Below are 21407 nucleotides of genomic sequence, written 5' to 3' on the forward strand. Positions count from 1 at the left end.
TAAAAGCTTCTAGAACTTGCCAAAACATTCTAGAATCCACAAATACGTGCTAGAACATTCGAGAGAGTCTTCTTGCACTTGCAAGTGGCCTCTAAAGCAACATAAAGAGTAGAGCCTTGTTCAAATTTTGAAACAGATAATTGTGGAAGCTTCACGTATATCTAAGAACGTCCTAAAACATTCAAAAGTTTTTTTTAGACTAGCTAGAACATTCAAGCTTTTTGCAACGTTCCAAGAGTCCTTAGAGACTTTACCACCTTCTAAAGCAACCAGGAACGGTCTAGAGGAACATTTCAGATATTTACAGAAATAGATGACATCACTAGGAGGAGTAAAACCTGTGAAGAAAACTTGCAAAACGTTCATGGGTGCAGACCTGAAGTTAAATTCGATGAAGTGCTTTTTTTGCCTTAAAGAAGTTTTGTCAAAAGGAAGATCTGAAGGAAATATAAGCTAGAAGAAATTTGTCACTTTCCAGCAACAAGCATTTTAACTAAGATGCCTTTTGGGTTAGTTAAGTTTACCCATTGATATTAATTTATGCTTGAAATGAATATATTATTTTGATAGTACACTATCTACCATTTCCTGGTTCCTTACCACCTACTGGTTCTAGCACAGCTGTTCTTTCCAGATCGTTCGTCATTCTCGAGATTTGGTTTTGCTTTGTCTGCCTCCTTTATCATAAGTACTGGCTCAAATTTGCCTATGTCGTCGCCTTTCTGTAGCTTTTGGTCACATTCCTTCAAGTTCTATTAAACTACCGTTAGAGTCACGAGCAATACCTTCTTCACAGCGACAACTTGCTCTTCAGTGTTCAGTTCTACTAGTTGCAGTGGAATTGACTCAATTTTTTCATTCAGGTCATTTAGTTGATCATGCTGGTAGATTTTCTTTCTATTCTTTCTTAGTTCTTTAATCTGTGCCTTAGATCTAGCATTTCAAAGATAGGGTAGACTGCTTTGTGTATTTTGGGGGTTTTGCCTACATTGTCTCCATTTTTTCATTAACTCTTTTTTGAAAGGTCCTTCCACTGGCAAATATGTATCTTATTTTTTTTAGTGGATAGTAAAGTAAAATAGTAATTTGTGTAATTACCCAAATGTAATCTATGAAAACAAATTACACTTTATCGAATGGGAGGATTGGAAATATTTAAACCAGAACTAATCAGCATGCTGCATTAATTTTGAATAAAATTAACGCTGCCACAGCTTAGATGATTAGGAAAGCTTAATGAAACTCGTCGAGTGTAAAAAAAGCGCACTTGAAGAAGAAAAAAACTTGAACAAACGACGTGTCGCTTTGCCTGTCATATGGCACGGTATTATGACACTCGAAATGGTAACGGTTGGTCAACAAGTGGTCATATTTCGGTGTAATGGCAAATATCGACGAGACTTCTTTTAAGTGTCATCATCATCCATCGCTACCGCTCGAGCTATTATTTTCAACCGTCGTTTTAATTTATTGCTTTGATGCCAGCAGATGTCTAATTATCTTTGGGTTCCTCTCTAACTCTGGCGCTTCATATGCATAATGCGATTGTCAGATTTAAGAGAGCACTTTCAACACTCCATTAGGGACATAAAAGTCTGTATTTATTGGATTGAACACACAAATTAACGGATTTTTTTTCTTTAATTGATGATCAGAACGTTCGAATACTAAAAATAACTCCTAAGTATACAATTTTAGAGTAATTTTGCTTTGATATTATTCCTTGTATAAACTACTTTCGCTAAATTTTAATTTTGTTCTTATTTATACTGTACTTATTTATAGAATCTGGCTTAATCAGAAGAAAAACCAAAATATATAATTATTTTTGTAGTTTGACAATTACGTTTGGGTCGCTCACTCATTAGAGAGGGTTTTGGATAAGGTATGTCAATTAGCAGTTTGTTAAGTTTTAGTTGAATGCTACCGAATCATTTAAGTTAATCATCTTCTTAATTCCAGATTCCAGAAATAATTTAAATACTGGTCACAAACAAAATGCAAATATTTTTTATGCTTCTCGACATCCATTAAATAAATTCTCCACCTCAATTCCCAGTGAACCAAAAATTCTCACAGTTTACTTAAAGACTACTGTTCTTGAATGAAGTGTACGTATTTGTCGTCATCGATTAAGTCACATTCATGTACATTTGACGGCATCACGCTTGTTATCAGCCCCTTTTCGACTTAACAATAGGAGAAGGCAGAGCAATTTTGGATTCAAACTCAGAGCCGTTGACTAACAGTAGAACTTGCAGTTCCCCTGCAGCTAAAAGTCGCTGTGTAATATATTTTTTTTTTAAATCCGGGTGCCATAACTGTTTACAATAATTAAAATTTACAACTAGTTTGGGGCCTTTTGTGGGCAAATAACAGTATTTTTAATTGCTGCCGAATCGACTTATTGTCAGATTTTGCGCCTCTCGCAAGGTCGCTGACGGCTACTTCTTATGACCATTTTTATTATCGTTGCGTAATTGCATCCGAAATGCATTTATTCGGGCAGGTGACCGTTTTTCAATGTGTATTCGTTTGTCCTGCTGTTAAATCATGTTAGAGTTCCACCTGTATACTAAGACATTGTAATATGATATATAAATTTCCATAATGAGGATCATTATAAACTTATTAAGTTGGCATTGATGTTTTGGTTTGCAAGTTTTTATCCGAAAATACTGAAGATACGAATAAAGTGTAGAGTAGCAGTACCAAACAAGATACCTGATTATTCTCTAAATTTGTTACAATATCGGTTGTCACTTATACATATACAGGGTGGTCCAGTTTTAAGTGTCAATAATTTACCATTTGATAGCTAATCAAAAAATAAGTTGGCTTGCATTATGTCATTTTTCTGAAAAACGTTTCCTAAGGAAGATACAGTCTGACATTCAAGACTGTCAACTGAACATTCAAGACTTGTGAAAGTCCAAATTTGTACTGAATAGTCTAAAAACTTACTTTTTACTACTAGGAATGGTCTTATGATTCGCTTTTTCAGACTGCCATCCTGGTTGAGTGTCTGAAACTGGCATTCAAGAACTAAAAAAAGTCTGGAAATCAAGACAAAGATTGTATTGTGCATGAAACTTATTTTTTACTACTAAAAATAATATAAAAGTTGACTTTTAATGCTAGAACTGACTTTACTAGGACTAAAGAGAGTCCAAAAGTATATTTTCAAGACTTTAATTGGTGTACAACTCAATTTTCTGGACTGGACAACAAGTCTAGAAGTAAATTAAATTTTCGGACAATTTTATTTCTAAAAATTAGTTCTCAAGACTATTATTGTAGCATTTGGTACCAAAATTTTTTACTTTTATTACTGAAGAAACTTGACTTTTGGAAACTAATTAAATTAATTTTAAAAATAAACAATAAATTAATTAATAAATTAATTTAAACTCGATTTTTCAGTCTTAAAAAGCACTAAAAACAATCTGAATTTCTTAGAGGTGCTACAATTTATTGCACCTATGAGTGTAGAAGTCAATTTAATAGTGAAGAAGCTTGAAATAACATTTTCAAGATTATGGTCAGTGGACAAACTGGCTTTTAGTCCTGATAAGTCAAAAACTTTGTAAAGATAGTCTTGAAACTCGATTTGAGGCACTGAAAACAGCCTTAAAACACTAAAAACCGTCTAGTTTATTAAGAAATACCCGAATTTTTAGCACTGAGGTGTCTAGAACTCGATTTAATAGTGACAAAGCTTGGAATGCCATTTTAAGTCTATGAAGAATGTAAAAATTGTTTTTAAGTTTGCTATGTCAATAACTTGGTGAAGATAGTCTTGAAACTCGATTTTCCAAGCTGAAAGCAGTTTTAAAGCACTAAAATTAGTCCAGAATTCGAAGAAAATGAAAAGCAAAGTATAAAGCACAAAAAGTTAGTTTTCAAGACAATTTTCATGAAATAATGTCAAAGTCCTGCATCTAAGACTATTTTCAAAACTAAAATATTGAAATTTGTCTTCGAATTATGAAAACTTACTTCAAATGCAAATTTTAAGCTTCTGATGTCACTTTTCATTAGTTCAGTCACATTTTGTGGTTCAAGTCAATTTTTAAGGTTTAAATGTATGAATTTGTAGTAACAAGTTCTTGAAAAAGTAGTTTTTATGTCTACAAGTCAATTTTCAGTATTAAAGTCTCTCGATTTGCATGAAAAGTCAATTTTCAAAACTGAAGTCTTTCAGTTTATCTGGAAACTATGAAAACTGGCTTCAATAATATTTTTTAAACTTCTTAAGTGAATTTTCCGTTTCCAAGACAATTTTTAAGTTGGGTTGGGTTAGTTTTGGGTCTTTGACCGTAATAACGTGTAATAAAGTGCTTGTTCCAAATTTGATCAATATTGCTCCAACGGTTTGACAGACAAAAAAAACGAATTTTTAAACAGAAATTTGAAGGGCTGTATTTTCCTTAGGAAGCACTTTTCAGGAAAATGACATAATGAATGTCAACTTATTTTTTAATTGGCTATGGATTGGTGAATTATCGACATTTAAAACTGGACCACCCTGTATAGAGCCGTATGCAATAATTAGCTCTAAATCCAGATTGACGGAAGTTTTCTAAAAATTTGCATAGTCTCTAATTGATATGCAGTGATTAAACACACGTCTTATAATAGTTTGAAAACCGTAGGAACAACCTAAAAAAGAAGTAAAACACACAAAATGTTTAAATGGAATGTCCTTTTTGCATCTACAGACGTTTTTAGAATAAGTACAGCTCTGTTTTGCTTTGCTCAAAATGATTCTAGATGAAGACTTTACGCTTAACCGTCACAGCTATTAACCGTATAACGTACGGCACCATTAAGGCGACCTTACGAGAACCGCCGGTACGTAACCCATTCGATATCAGGCCAATAAAAATCGCATAATTTTAATAAGACGACCATTATCCGACTCAGATCGCTTACTATGCGTCTTAGCTTTTAATTAAACAAGCAAAAAAGACGCAGCTAAAAGACGTTTCCATGTTGGCCTTCCGACCGAACTACCAACCGAGGGAAACGTTCATAAATTGGTTCCGTTTTCTTTGAGTTGTGGCTCTTTCAGTGACCTCGCAGTGGGGAGTTTTGGTGATTTTTGTACCCGTAAAGCTGATTAATTTCCCTTTAGGATGACGGGTATTTATCAAAGTGGGTATAGTTTTCTGGTTAAGTACAGTTGGGCCTCTTTGCCAGCTGCTCATACGGGTTCATGACACTTTACACGTATGGGAATGAATAGAATATCTTAGATAATTCTTATAGACACGACGGTAATTTTAGGAAATAAGGACGAACTAATCTTGGCTTCTTTAGTAGCATCTCTAAAATAACTGTCTTACAGACAAAACAGTAGTTTGATAAATGTTTCTGTAGTACCTATTTTGGATTAAAAATTGTCAGTTTACAGGGCTTTTTAATTTGATCAGTTAGTTTTTTCATGGATGTTTTACCTTCCAATTCAATGTCCATTTGTTTTACTTTTACCTTCACACTCTCTGCATTCACTAACTTTAAAGTCTGTCAGGTGGCTTTGTGTTTCTTTCAGTTGTGTCAAGTATCAATGATCAATGAAAGTCTCTGACGTTTTTCCCAATTTTCCAGAAAACGGAGAAAGATAATTTAATTTGGGAACCGGGAATAAGTTTCACATAAAATTTTCCCCATTTACCCGACTGTAGCTCTTACGGTTACGGAGATCCCAATACATGTAGAACCAATTTGGGTACTGTATTACAGATGTTTCTGTGTCTCCATGGTTTGAGATTATAAGATCGTTGATTTTATAGCGTCCACTCTTGTAGAACTATTTCTCCCTCTCCTTTTGATTCTTTAGCAATATTTTCACGTTTCTCAGTTAGCTCTATCCATCATTCATCATTCTCAGTGTGTTTCGGTCCATCTTTGGACATACGCCTCTCCAAGCTGTGTTTTTTGGATATTGTCCTTCCACCTAGTCTTTGGTCTTCCTGGGTTTCTACTCTATCCTCTTGATCACCATTCAGTTATTTTCTTTGTCCATCTATTGCCCTCTGTTCTCATGAATGTCCTGCCCATTTCTATTTTAATTTTGCTACGTGTTCAGCCACGTCAATTTCCTCTGTTTTCTGGCGGATTGCTCTGGCTGTATCCTTCTGTTGACTTCTGCTAGCTGAATGTTCTTATTCAAATTCAGTATTCATTGACGACCTGAACCGCACTATCGTCACTCAATTCGACCATAATATAGCCATACGAAGCCATTTCTCTAAAATATAAATCAGTTAGAGTCTTTGATACATGCATAATTGGAGGTGAGAAGGTCACACAACTCAAATACTTAAGCTGAACCACCACCATTTAATTGCTTCCTGAAGTTTTTTAAAGTGTCTGTCTGACTGTGGTTCATGATTCTTCAAAGGAATTTAAATGAATAAGTCTTGAAAAGTGTAAGTATGCATAAAAAAATAAAACAATTTCAATTAGTGTATAGCATAAAGTTATAGAATATGATTTATTACTTCTGCATTTAAACTAACAGTAGATCCAGCAATATTGTTAGTTAACAATGATCACACAGTAAGGATGTAAATTGGATAAACAGCAGCAACGGCAGTCGAGCATTCCATGCTGGGTTTAAAATCATCTAAATTCCGCCATACTCAGAAAATGCACCTCCTAATAGGCAGAAACATCCCAACAATTTCCTCATTGTCTTTTTTCGGACCGTGAACAGAAGACATGCGTAAGGACATACTTCAATGTACTGGTATAATAATTATTATTATATCGGTAAAATAATTGCTAAACGACGTTAAAAATCGGACAACAACAAGGCGGTGAAATTCCTCCGTCTGTGTTTGTGTTATCGTTAGTTAGATCGGTTAGGAAAAACGCTTAGTTGATTTTAACATAAGCATAAAATCTGCAACAAACATACGTCCGCGATTAGCGACAGCAGGACGACATTATCAACGATCATTTACGTTCTGTTATTTACAATTTGCTCAGTTAATTTGCTGCGACTACGAATCGCGTGCGTATCTTATCGAATCCGTGTTAATCCTGTCGATATACAACTTTCACTACGATAATTGTTCAGTGTAATCCTATTTCTAAACAAGAAAGCCATAATTTAACTTTTGTTTGCTTGATGTCTGTCTGTGATTTGTACGACCAATTGGTTAAACCCAAGCTGTATATTATTGGGGAAGTTATCTGGCAAGGTATTGGAATGAAATTTTAAAGCCAATAGAAGATCCTTTGAAAAAAAAGAATAGTTAGAGGTAATAGGCTCTAGTAAATGAAATCAAGTCTGATCGAGTTTCTGATCTGACAAAGAATCTTCTTTGCCCTTGGCCAAGTGCCGAAAAATCTTGGTCAAGAATGCATATGCATTTTGCAGAACTTTTTTTTGGAATAAACGTTGATCTTTTCCAGTTATCGTGCGCCAGACTTTAAGTCTCCCAGTAGCTCTATTATTTCAGTAGAAATACCATCCATTCCTGGAGATTTATTAAATTTTAAGTGCATTATCGTTTTTACGTAAATTGGGATCTACTTACACCTTTATTTTGTTGGTCGTTTATAATTTCTGTTTCTTCGTTGTATAGTTCTTTACAATATTGCTTTCACTTCTCAAGCACTCTCTGGTCTTTCTATATGGAATTTTCGTTGTTGTCCTCAAGAGAGTTTTTTTGTGATCCAATAGCTCAAGTTTCGTGCCTGCTTTTTGACGTTTCTTGTATGCACCTTAAACTTTCTTGTTCTGGATCCTGGTTGCTTAATATTAGTGAATTCTGAATTTCTCTTTGGATTTGGTTCTCTTCTTCTCGATCGGTCATTTATATTTTTCTCTGAATCTGTCTGAACCTCACTCAGCTCCAGAATATGTTTTGCAGTTAATTTCAGAGGATTTTCATCGTGATTTGATGATTATTATGCCATTTTACGAAACAAACCTAACCTAAAAAGAGAGGAGATATTTTCTACATAATTAATGCTAGGGTTGTTAATTTATAGTACGAGTGTTACGTTAAAGATCCCCGTTGATTTAGAAGGTTTTTAAATAATGAAGTTAAAATAATTTTTTTCTACTCCTCCAACAGTTTAGAGAACGGATAAGTAAGTAATTGCCAACGGTTGAACGAATACAGAATCGTAGACTTTCCGCAACTGTGCGATATGAAATAGACCAATTTGCTCCCAAAATATATTGCAAAATGCAGTCATTGGACTCATCATACGAAGAACTTCCTGAATTAATATGTATTATTTTCAAATTGGTGTAATGAAAACCAGGGGAAGAACTTGAAGGAGGAACTGCTTCTAGTGTTGAAGAGCACTACGATGCTAGAAACAATTTAGATTTAGCCAGCTATTACAAGCTAACTATTTTTTTAATAAAGAATAATGTTTTTTTGTTGAGATAGGTATAATTTTCAAGCGGTTCTTGTAGAAACAATTTTGTTTTCTTTTGTTCCTCCAACACTGCTTCGCGTGCGGAAATGTATCGCTTTCCGCACTTGATAGGAAAATAACTATTTCTTCATATAAGCAAATGATAATTCTCATGATATATTAACTAAAATAATTCTGTATTGCATACCAACTTTATTTATCATAAATTTAGATTTTTAAGATGTTGTCAGCTGCCAATATTAAAATAATTGTTGATTGACAGCTTTGAGCATGAAAAAATTGGCTAGAATCCTGCAGAACTCGGAATTCGGTTGGTAATATGGAACTATTTGAGACTCTCAACTTGCCTATTCAACCGCGGAAATATTCACTAAAGAATGTCTTCTTTTCAAACAAAAATATAGTTTAAATCGAGATTTCTCAATGCGTATCACTGAATGACGTATGTCGTAAATCATTTTTGCATTGAAAAGTTTGATTCAGTGGCGGAGTGGCAGTTTTTTTTTCTGAAATGATGGATACTTTATGCTTTTAAGTACCCACTGCTGATAGTACCGAACAGGTACCTAAGGAGATTAATGATAGCGCCAGTATAATTTATTCAGTATTTGGTTGAACCCCATACGGATCGGCTTGCAAAGGGTCACGGTTTTTTTCTGTGATACGACTATTCTGCGGGTTGATGTTCCAGGGACGTACTTTACTAAAACTTGCTTTCAGCCTAGTCAGAAATAGTATTAAATTAATGAAAAGTAGTACAACTCGTAAAATTGACACTCATCAAAATGATACAGTTCTTGATTTTTATTCATGAGTCTTAGAGTCCGTCTCTGGTATTATCAAGGTATTCCTACCTATGCAAATAAATCTTATGATTAATCGGCGCCGGTAATTGATAATCATCGTAGGCTGGTAGGAGGCGGGTGCAATATGGTGTTAAATGGGAGCTTGTAAAATAGGAAGTGGACGTTTTTCTTCGCGTGTCTGCACATCCCCTGTACATGTCGGACATGTAATCTAATCGAACGGCAAACTTGAACAGTTTTTCAGCACGCGCGTCTCATCCACGGTTGACTGGTCGACCGTGTCTCATGTCGCTTCCAGATGACTCCGTTTCGCTCTAGTGGCGCTCTAATGACCCTATCGATAACGACGCCACTGTTAAGGGTTAATTGAATAATAACCTAACAAGCGCCAACTGTGATCGACTACCTGAGGTTTTGAATTAACTTTCAATACAAAAAATTTAGAAATAACTATAATCCCTTTGCCAGAGGCCCTCAGATCTCTAGAATTAAACAATTGAGTATACTAACTTATATTAAGTATTTGATAGGTAAATACATTTATTGGCAAGATGCCAGAATGTCTCTTAAAAATTCAAATTCAAATTCAAAATTCAAATAATCTATTCATGTTTAAAAATCACAGTTACAGTGATGTACATACGTCAAATGGATACAAACTTGGTCTACTATACAAACACAACTTACGATCAAAAGAAAATTCAAAATTAAAATTAAATATTAAGTCAACAGCGAGGTTAAAATCCACAAAACAACAAAACACCAAAACACCCCCACAAGACTAGGCACCTTGTTTGAAGTGGTCAAAATACTCTTGATTAGAATAAAATACATTTACAGTTAATAGTCTTTTAACATTTTCTTTAAATTTATTAATAGGTAGTTCCCTAATTAGGATGGGCAATGCATTAAAATATCTCACTGCCCAGTAGCTAGGGCCATCCTGACACCTTCCCAGACGGCAATACGCCGGTATTAAATCTCGTTTATGTCTAGTTGGATAAGCATGTACGTCCTCATGAGCAGGAAACAAACAAAAGTTATTCTTGACATACAGCAGATTCTCCAATATATATATTGATGGCCAGGTCATTATGCCGAGTTGCGAAAACTGTACTCTACAATCATCTCTATATCCCAATCCACTCAACAATCTGATAGCTCTCCGCTGCAGCCCAAACAGGCGCTTAGAGCCCGATGCATGACCCCAAACGAGTGCAGCATACGAGAGACGAGCATGAAATGTTGCAAAATAAGCTGATCTAAGTACAGGCCGGGAGACACTGTCCGCCAGGCGACGTAGCAGATATAAGTTTTTATTTAGTTTAGAGGCTACTTCCCCTATGTGAGCGTCCCACCGTGCTCCGGGATCAACAAGGACCCCAAGGAATTTTATATGTGGAACATCATTTACAGTCCCAATCTCTCTCAACGAGAACACCATCCTCTCTGTCTTTTGTCCATTCAGTAGTAGTCTGTTAGAGCTAAACCACAATTCGGCCAATTCCCTAGCCCTTAAAGAAGCCAATAAAGAAGCTTCAAGAGTGTCCGCCGTGACTGAAATGGCGGTGTCATCGGCAAAGAGGGTATACCCAGCGTTTTTGTCCACTAGGGGAAGATCATTTATATATATAAGGAAAAGTACTGGACCCAGTATGGAGCCCTGGGGCACTCCAGTTGTTATCCTCTGTTCAGTCGACGTGACCCCACCATATCGCACAGACTGGCACCTCCCCGCAAGATACGTTTCCAGAAGCCCAATACTGCCATCAACAAAGCCATATGCTCGCAGCTTGCGTAACAAGATACTATGGTCCACACAATCGAAGGCCTTACTAAGATCGCAAAAAAGGACTGTATTATAACATCGACTCTCATAAGCAGTGACAATGTCAGAGACAAGATTAACTATACCCAGAGCTGTACTTTTGTTTTTTCTAAATCCAAATTGATTTTTATTAAAAATGTCGTTATCTTCATAAAAGTTTATTATTTGCCGAGACATGCACTTCTCCACTATCTTGGACAGGATAGGAAGCAGCGATATTGGCCTGTAGTTCTCTAGTTTTTCAGTGTCACCCTTCTTAAACATAGGAATTACAAGTGCCTTTTTCATACAGTCTGGGAAGACACCAGCCAAAAAACATGAGTTTATTAGTTTTGTTAGAGGTACCAGTATCAGATTTTTTATTGACTTTATAATTTTTACGTTCAGACCGTATATGTCGCGGCTTTTTTTGTTTTTAAGTTGATCTATAACATTTCGAACCTCATTGAAACCCACCTCGCGGAAAGAGAAGCCGTCATCCGGACAATTTTTTTCAAGGCTCTCTAGAGGATCAATATCAACATCAACATCCGACCTCGGCATATTCTGCACAAGACTGCCGGCAATATTTAGAAAATATTCATTAAATTCTTGGGAAGTAATATTATCCGATCCAACAGGTACCCTGGTATTTCCCATGGTCCTATTAATAATTTGCCACATTGTTTTTGAAGGATTATTTGATGAGTTTATTAGATTATTGTTTGCAGCGATCTTAGCCATGCGAATGTGTTTTGCATAGTCTCTCTTGTACCCAAGATAGTATTGTCTGTTTCTATATGTCTTGTACTGTCTACTGATTTCACCCAATAGCCTCAGATGCTCCCTCATTTCTCTCAACTCCGGGCCGAACCAGCCAATATTATTCTCGGAGCGCATTGTATACTTTTTTTCAGGAAAGCTATTAATATACGCCTCATCCAAGGTGGCAACAAATTTCTCCCATTTATCATTCGTTCCAAGATTATTGGATTCGATAAAATCCCATGACATCGCGGAAAGGCTATTGTAAAACATGAACAAGCCTCTTTGAGTAATTGGTCTAAACTTCTGACTTACCCGGTTTAAGCCTTTATCAGGCAAAGGAAGAGACATACTAACAATCTGCCCAAGGTGATCAGACATTTCAAGATCCTCCAGCTCGACCCTTCCCACATCAATGCCCGCACTAACGAAGACATTGTCCAGACACGCATTCTGTCGAGTCGCGACACTCACACACTGGAGCAGCCCAAATTCGGCCATTGCATCACAGAGTTGTAATGCAGTTGGCTCGTCTGTGCCAAAATGAACATTAAAATCACCAGCCAGAACGATCCTCCGGCCAGCTCCAAGACCATCAAGAAGGAGGTTCAAATTGGTTAAAAAGGTGTCAAAATGGCCCGATGGAGACCTGTACACTGCCAAAACGAACACATCAAGACTCTGTACAAAACTACATGAATATTCAATACATTTTTCAACATTATAGTTTACATTTAGATGTTTTACACTTGTTTGCAATTGCTCTCGTATAAATATAACAGTACCTCCCCCAACAGATTCCTTTCGTGCAGAGAATCCAACAGTTTTATAGCCATCAATAGAACAGGCAGCAATCTCATCCTCGGTCATCCAGTGTTCTGTTATACACATAGCATCCACATCCTTGTCAGCAATGAATGCCTCCAATTGGAGCATCTTGTTTCTCAGGGACCTTGCGTTGATGTTTAGAATCTTCAGCTCTGGTGTTTTCCTTTTCAATGTTTTCCTTTTCAATGTTAAATTAACTTCTCTCACTTCTTTTGTATTGTGAGGTGTTGAAGATTCATAAAATGGTTTATCAGAACACCAGTCGGCCATAGTTTTGTGCTCATTATTTCAGTTTTGATTTCTTTAGGTACTCCCAACTTAAAGGAGCTGCGCACTGAATCCGTTTTAGTTTTCATCTTAAAACACTTACAGCCATTTTCTAAATTTTGTGACTGCATAAAGTGCAAAATATCTTCCTCGGAAGTATCGGGGGACAAACCAGACAGGAAGATCCACTCGAGGGGCGATGTTTTCTTCTCTGGAGCGGCAATGTTCAGAGTTGTTTTTACATTGTTTGTTCCTTTAGAGGGTGCTGGGCGATTTAAGGACCCTGATTTCCTGCCCTTGCCTCTTGTCACAACCTTCCAGTCATTTTCTATTGTTATTTCTTTTGTTATTTCTGGATGTGTAGTTTTTTTGTTTCCGATGTTTGTGACTATGATTTCACGACCCGCTTGTTTCTCGTTTTTGTCTTTGTTGTTAACAACTTCTGAATAGGTCAGTGACTGATCCACGACCACCTCTCCTCGACCAGAGTCAGCCCCATCTCCAGCCTGTGGTCCCGTTTTCTGGTTCCTTTTCGCGGTTGATGAACGAGACACTTCTGGCTCATGCTCCTGAGTTAATCCCGCCCGTTCCGGGGTTGGGGCTGTCGGGGACCGCCGATCGCCCTCAGACTCGCAGCCGAGCTTGACCACTTCTCCCCCAAGTTGAAAAGCTATTACAAATGCCAGATATCTCTCTCTCTGTAGCTTTTATACTGGTTTCCATCATAAGCTGTTTGGCATTGGCGATATTTAGAATTTTTGAAGCTTCTTCTTGATCTGCAATCCATTAATGCATGTTAGCAACCACATTCTCCATTGCCACTCTGTCTCTAGTCGTGTGTATGGATGTTATGTAAACCGGTTCATTGTCTTGTACTTCGAAGCCATGACATCTTCTCTCTTCCAATTCTTCTTCCTTCTTAAGTAAGCTGTTTTTCTCTAGTGTCGAAGAGTTGACGGTCTTTTTCTATCATTCTTAAAACGTCTTTGTTAATAACTTTGGCCGTTCATAGGACTTTGAGAATTCTGCATTACACCCACATTTCAATTTCTTCTAATTTGTTATTCATATTTTTCTTGAGAGTTCCATAGAGAATAACTGGCCAAATGTAACAGTCTACGAATCTCAACTTTAGCTTCAGATCAAATTGCCTGGCAAATTACGCAGATGACACTAATCTTGTAATATGTGGAGGCTTGACAGAACAAAAATCATGGTTTTCCAAAAATAAGCTGGAAAATCTCTTTGTATTGTGTCTAGAACCCAACAAAATACAACATGTCCTCTCTGAGGTGAAGTTCGGTGATGATGATGTATTGGCTGTGGTTAAGGAGGCCAGACTTCTTGGTGTCCAGATTCCTCGCTTAAATGAAAATTTTACGAACGCAATCTCTGTAAAAAGTTGAATAATAATATAAGTTCAGAACAATTTGCCATTAAAAAAAAATTACCTCTTAAAATAAGAATGTTTTGATCCAACTAAAAAACTGTAAACACCTACAGCTATAATTAGTTACAGTCAAATGGTAAAGCGTAGTAAATTATGATACCGTTTTTATGCATATAGCTTTCACCACTGTATTAGACTGTGCCGTGTATCTCCGGCTTTAGTCGATGATTTTCTATGTCTCCGATAGCCGTGATCGTCTAGTGGTTAGGACCCTACGTTGTGGCCGTAGTAACCCAGGTTCGAATCCTGGTCACGGCAGTGTTCGCACACTGTCACGGGGAGACACTTTTTTATTTTTTTTTTATTCATATTTGTATAAAATATTGATTTATTATTTGTTGTACGTTTTTAGTTTAATAAATTTCTTTACAAATATGTATTAGTGTATTTTTGAAGATTAAAAGGTATTTTCTTTCTTTTTCTGATGAGCTTAATGATCTTTTTAAAAATTGCCACGGATCCAAGTATACAGGTATGAGGAGTATGAGGTAGTCAAAAAATCAAAAATTTGGTCTAATGCTATTTCTCTAGGTTCTCTCGGCCTATAGGGAGATGGAAGCAGGGGTACCGCAGGTGAGTCCTCTCACCGTTCCTGTACAACATCTACTCCAGCGACATACAGCGCGCAGCAGGATGGAACCTGGCGCTATAAGCAGACGACACCGCGCTACTCTCAAATCCAGGAACGTCAGGCTACTCACCCGAAGACTCCAGGGCGAACTGGAGACACTGGAAAAATGGTGCATGAAATGGAAGATTCAATTGAACGCCGCCAAGACCCAAGCTATTCTATTTAGCAAGCGGCGCAAACTCAAACCGGAAACCAACCTCCAAGTCCAAGATGAAGATATTCCATGAGACACGAAAGCAAAGCTTGCCAGTGCTCAACTCTACCCAATCATCGGTAGAAACGCCAAAATATGGTAGGCTAGAAACGACACCATCACCAAAAATCTTCAATACAAGACAGCGACAGAGAAGATCAAAGAACACACAAGTTCTTTGACAGGATGGCGGAACACCAAAATCCACTCATAAAAAACGCCATCGACTATGACCCGGAAATGGAAGCTCCCCACAAACGGCCAAGACATCAGCTGCTGGACGGTAGATGATAGCGCTATCGAACACCCGAACATGACAACCACCTGGATTTGATAAACTTCCGATCTTGACCCAGCTTCTTTTGAGGTAAAGTTAATATTAATGTTTTTCTGTTTTTTTTTTAGTTTCAGATGACAGCCAGCACCAACAAACCAAGAAGAAGAAGACCCCTTCACTGACTTTCCCCCCGGGTGGCGAGAATTTATTCTCAAAACTTGGGTAGAACCTCTCCGTAGCTAACTCGGTGCTAACCGGGCTCTGGCTACACCTCCCAGATTTCCCCAGGGTAAAGAAATCAACCTATTCTTGGATTCAAGAATGGTTAGCCAACAAACCATTTGAACATCCAAGAATATTCCAAGGCTTCCACCAGGATGACCAGCTGACTAAGAAAGAAGATTTGAAGACAAAAAGAGCCCCGTTGTCAGCCGGGGCATCTTCTTACCCAGGACAGGAGACGTCGTTGCAACTCTGATTTTCCCGAAAGGAAAATATCAGTTTTGTTAACGTCTTCTTCAGGATCACTCCTTTTGGTCTACAGTTTACAGCGATGAAAGACGCTTATCTGAGGCCACATCAGTCATGAGGCCACAACTTTAAGCACTCAAAGATCCAGATGCAAAATACTAACTATACTGTGTTGCTCTGTGACTACGTTTATATCGTGTAACCTTAATCCAATTATTGAAGCGGATAGAACAATCATAAGTTGAATCCCGTTTTATTCGTATTTAGCTTTGTTTGGATTGGTCAATCGATATCCTTTTTCGGGGTTTTCGGTTTTTCCTAAAACAAATCGAAACGAGTAAATTGAGCGCTTTAAAATTTAAAATGAAAGTCAAAGCAGAAAATAAGTCGTTTCTAAAGAAAAAACAAAAAATAGAAGTTGTTTTTGTGATTATTCACCTGTATTTGTTAACGTCAGTTGTCAAATAATTATTCAATCCCGTATATCACGTTTAAAAAGTGACGTTTTACTCAAATTCAGTGTTTCAATCCTGTTAATCTTTAGGATCGACTATTCAATTTAAATCTGCATTGTGTATATCGAGGATTTTATGGCTGTTTACTTGATCGGATTGAATAAGCGGATTCAATTTGCTAGATATAAACGTAGTTGTGTTGAAATGATTGAACTGCCTAATTATCTAAACATTTTAAAAGATGACACATTTTAGAGAAAATTTGAGTTCTTTCAGTGTGAGAAAAGAAAAACGGAAAAATGGTTGAAATTATTGAGCTGGCTAATTGCTTGTGTTCATTATCCCGCCATTGCGAAGATTTAGTTTGCACACTTGATCTGATCATGACTGAAATACTAGTTACATGAATTTGACCATGTTTAACATGCACTCTTTGAGACAACTTCCGACTTCCGAGAGTAACTTAACATTCCTGGCTTAATTAGAATGCTGGTCACGTACGGGGTTTTCCACTCGTGTCCGGCCCGTTCGGTGTATCGGCCCAAGAAAAATCATAAATTCTAATTTTAATCAAAGCAAACGACAGAATTATTGAATAGCAAAATAATTATTTACCGAGTTATCTGATCTTTTTTTCTCTCTTCTCTCTCTCACTGTTACTGTAAAGCTTTCGATATTAATAATTCTTAAACTGAACATTTGAATTATCAAGAGGAGCTGATCCATATTCATGATCCGTAAACTATTTGGTAATTCAGTGTAGTTCCATTCAAAAATCCTGATGATTTGGTGGGTCACAGACATATGGTTCGTGTGGGTTACGCCACTGGTTTTGATCATTATTTACCTACCGAACATGCCGTTTTTACTGTTACGGTGCTTTCGAAACATCTTATTTGGATGCGGTGAAATATGATTTTTCTAGTGAATTTTTAATTATATTTTATTTGTTGCGGAGCGAAGACCTGAAAGATAATGACCCGGCCGGAATCCCGACCCAATCTATACCCGATAGACGCTAATTGATATGTCTAGTATCGAAATTTTTTGAAGAGTGAAGTCGTAAACATTTCTATATCTGTGTAATGCCGGATTTGTTGGTCGTTTGGTTATTTTAACAGTACTCAAATGTTTCGGCCACGTTCATGGCAACTTTGCATGCAAAAAACTGGTCCGGGGTGCAAAAAACAAGTCCATCGTTAATTTTGTCACTTGAACGAGTTTTGAAACGGTCATAAAGACAATAAAAGTAGTGTCGACATGACATTTCTTGGAGTGGAACGAATTTTTTAGAATCTGCTTGACCCCCCTAGGGGAGGCACATTTCAGGACCGAACTACTTTAATTCTTTAATTTTTCCCACTTTTCAATCACCTCTAGCTTGCTTATTATCTATAACAGGGTTGCACCTCCTCCTAAAAAATCAATAGACCACCTTAGTAAAACAAAACAAAATTAACAAAGATATTCTAGTCGTTACGTAAGTCCTGACCTGGTTACTTTGGCACGCGATGAAATTTCAGTAGCACATGTTCAGCCAGACGACATTAAAATGTACACCAATAATGATGACAGCAGTTTTGTGATATATGACAACTTATTCCGGCTTGTAACATATTTTTTTGTTCAAGTTAAACACACTTTCAACAAAAAATTTCAGTCCCACAACTGCATTTTATATTTTTATGGAAAAAATACGTTAATGCAGATGATACAGCTAATAATGTTGCTTCAAGTTTATCTTTTAATGTCATGCTGATTAACAAACTTCAGTTGATAATTCTAGTTCTTTTTGGGTTCCTTCAGAACACATAGAAATCATAATCATATTTAAGACATGAGCTTAGCATGTTCCGTAAGTTATATGACATTTTAGTGCAGTGACATATGCCAGACAGTTATTTCATGGGAAAATGCTGAGTATACACCTATCATATACGGATTTCATATTGTGTGATTCTTCTAACATGAGATATAAACTTACAATGTACTGATGTAAAGTAGTATGAGCTGAAAAAAATAATGGCTTCTTGAATCCATTATACCAAAGAGCAATCAAGACTATTATTGATTAACGTTCACCGATTCTTACTTATTTAGGCGGATGATGCAAACGGTACCTAATGACAATGTTCAGAAACGTGCTGGGGATGTCCGGGGAACGTGTCAAATGTCTACTAATATAAGTACATATTAAGTCTGTTGATAAAGTTTCTCTGGGATTGTTAGTTCTTTACGATCTATCTCTTTTTGCACTCTTTTGAAAACGTTGCTGAAACTAACAGCAAATCCAATAACCTCTATTCCTTTGCCCGTAATAACTTTCAGACTTCGACGAAGTTTCCAAGCCAACAAAGGAGGAACTCTCTTTGGCTGCTATCCTGTTTGATGTTTTGTCTCTCATTTAAGTCAGTGTGTATATTACTTTGCTACTAGTTAGCAAATACAAATGCATATTCTACTTTTTATATTAGTTCTGGTATTAGTCTTTCATCTATTGTATCTTCTAGTAAATGTCATTAAATAACTGCATATTAAAGCTTGGCAACCAACAAACAAGACATTCATTGCATAATATCAATTCAGTTGATCAGTTTGTGATCAATTCGTTGTGCAACATGTGGTGACATTCGTTTCTACCTTTCCTGAAAGAAGAGAACTTCTTTGTTCCAAAACTTTTGTATAACGACAAAGTGTTTGGTTTTTTAGCAACAACCAATCCCACTATACTAACCTTACTATATCAACTTATATATCCGTATAAAGTTGATGTATATAGTGAGTGTAGGATGAGGAGAGCAGCATAGATAGATAGATAATAAGAAGAGCCCAAGACAGAGACGATTTTGCCGGAATTGTTGCCGATCTTCATTGAATGGAGAAGGCACTTACAGATAAAAGAGGGTAAAATTAAGGTTTGCAGATCTAGACGATATGAGAGCATACCACTACCAAAACTCTGAATTGGAAAGAACAAACCTGAACACCAACGTAATACAGTCAGTAAAAGAACTAAATAGAAATTGTCACAATTGGCAACGGAATGTCTAATGGATTTACATCGAACAAAGGCCTCAAACAAGGATGCTGCTTGTCACCCAATCTATTTAAGCTATATCTTGAACATGCACTAAAGATATGGAAGCAGAAATGCAAAGAGATTGATATCCCCCTGAATAATACGCTCAGTCTCGCAGACGATCAGGTCATAATGGCACAAAACTACGAGAATATTACATAATACAAGAAATGAGAATAAGAAGTCAACATCTCCAAAACAGAATTGTGCTAAACCTACAAACCAAGGAACACAACTCTCAGATAGCAAAACTATAGACTTCGCTATTAAAGATAGGAACATCAAAGGTAGAAAAACTGTTAAATGGTCCGCTGGATGACCAGACTTAACTGCTTTAGACTTGTGGTGGGTAATTTTTTCAATTGCCACCGAACACAAAACTTTCTTCATATATATGATAAACATTTGGTTAACTGTGGCTTCTAACAAAGACGATGGTACCCCGATCCGAGTTAATACCCTGCTGATCGGAAAACTACGGCAGGTACCATTAGAAATATCCATAAATATTTTATGGTCAACCACGAGTGCGCTTCTTTATCTCAAATTAGATACTGGAGTACTGCCCGTTTGGTATTTTAAAGGGGGTACTAACTAAGTTTTAATTGAGATATCCAATTAGGCAACCGAGATAGGGTCTAATTGTTGCTGTTCAATTAAGAAGGTATGCCTCGATCGATACTACCACCGCGTAGTCTCAGAATTGTTTGCACTTATTGAATTGTCGTGTCTCTGGTATTTTATTGGTGGTTAATTAACCGCTAATTACAGTTCAGTGTTAATTAATTGGATCGATAGAAGCAGTGTTGTGGCAAATAAATCAAATCGAATCGGTATTTTTTTGTTGTCAGTGTTTGATGACCTCCAATTTGTTCTCATAATTGCCGATTAATATTTCGCGCAAATATTACAAGAATTCTCATAAAACTATGCGAAGAAAACAAGCTTTTAGGTAATGGGCGTCATTTGCATACTTAACGAAATTTAATTCCCGTATCGATTGATTAGCGTCTAATTGGGTCTTGGACCTTCGAGCTCGTAAAAAAAGAGAAATTAATAGAATAGGCAAGTTACAACACGGGAGGCGTCCGACCCGATCATTAAAATCACCTGTTAGAGCCCGTTATTATTTTATAAGCCATAAATTTCGGCTTGCATGACAGGTCGCAATTAGTTACCCGATGGGTTCCACAATCAATATAAATTCGGTTCATAATGGGTAATAAATGGGTAACTTTTCACCAGCTTATCTAATAGTATTCATCACTATTTTGGGTACTCTTCAAGAGAATCTGAAATAACTGGTTTTCAAGAGGATTTAAAAGAATTTACCAAGAACGTCAAATATATGGATGATCTGGGCTATTCTGTATGTATATGACGTATAAATAACAAGATTTTTCATAAATAAATAGCAGAATTTGTAAAACCAGTCTTACTAAATTATGACAGATTCAAAAGGACAAATCTAAGTAATGATTAAATAAACGTTCACAAGTCATATAGTTCATATCATACAATGTAGTATAGTTAATAGTTGAAATATTTCCCTGTCTTCACCAAATATGTCACGCTATGAATCCTTTGGTCCAGTGTCTGCTATGTCGTGCTATATTAACAGGGAGTGAAATTCTTGTGAAGAAGAAGTACAAAAAACTGGCCCTAGCGGATACTTTGGCTATTTGATATAAAACCGGATCTCATTGGGTGAGATTGGCAGAGAAGAAGCATTTAAAAAAGGCGGGGTAAAACCCAAACTTCTACAGGAAGAGGAAATTTGGCTTATCATATCATGGGTTAAAGACGAATGTGATATCACTTACGCGTAAATTCAAGGAAAGAAGTGTCCATAGCCAATTATTTGGAAGGAAAGTCATTTGCAGTGAAACAAGTTCATCAGGAGCCGTTAACAATGAACTCTACTGAAAATAAGATAAAAAGAGCAGAATACGTTCGGCAACTAAACAGATTT

At 36.7% G+C, this 21407-nt stretch overlaps 1 non-coding gene across 1 annotated transcript; it reads left to right on the forward strand.

The window, feature by feature from the left end:
• The first annotated feature begins 14515 nt into the window (after window positions 1-14515).
• Window positions 14516-14587, forward strand: TRNAH-GUG (transfer RNA histidin (anticodon GUG)). The gene has a single exon. It is a non-coding gene; the product is annotated as a tRNA-His (tRNA).
• Window positions 14588-21407: the final 6820 nt, after the last annotated feature.

This window comes from Ips typographus, linkage group LG7 (genome assembly GCF_016097725.1).
Source record: "Ips typographus isolate SLU linkage group LG7, UJ_Ityp_2.0, whole genome shotgun sequence".
NCBI classification, from domain to species: Eukaryota; Metazoa; Arthropoda; class Insecta; order Coleoptera; family Curculionidae; genus Ips; species Ips typographus.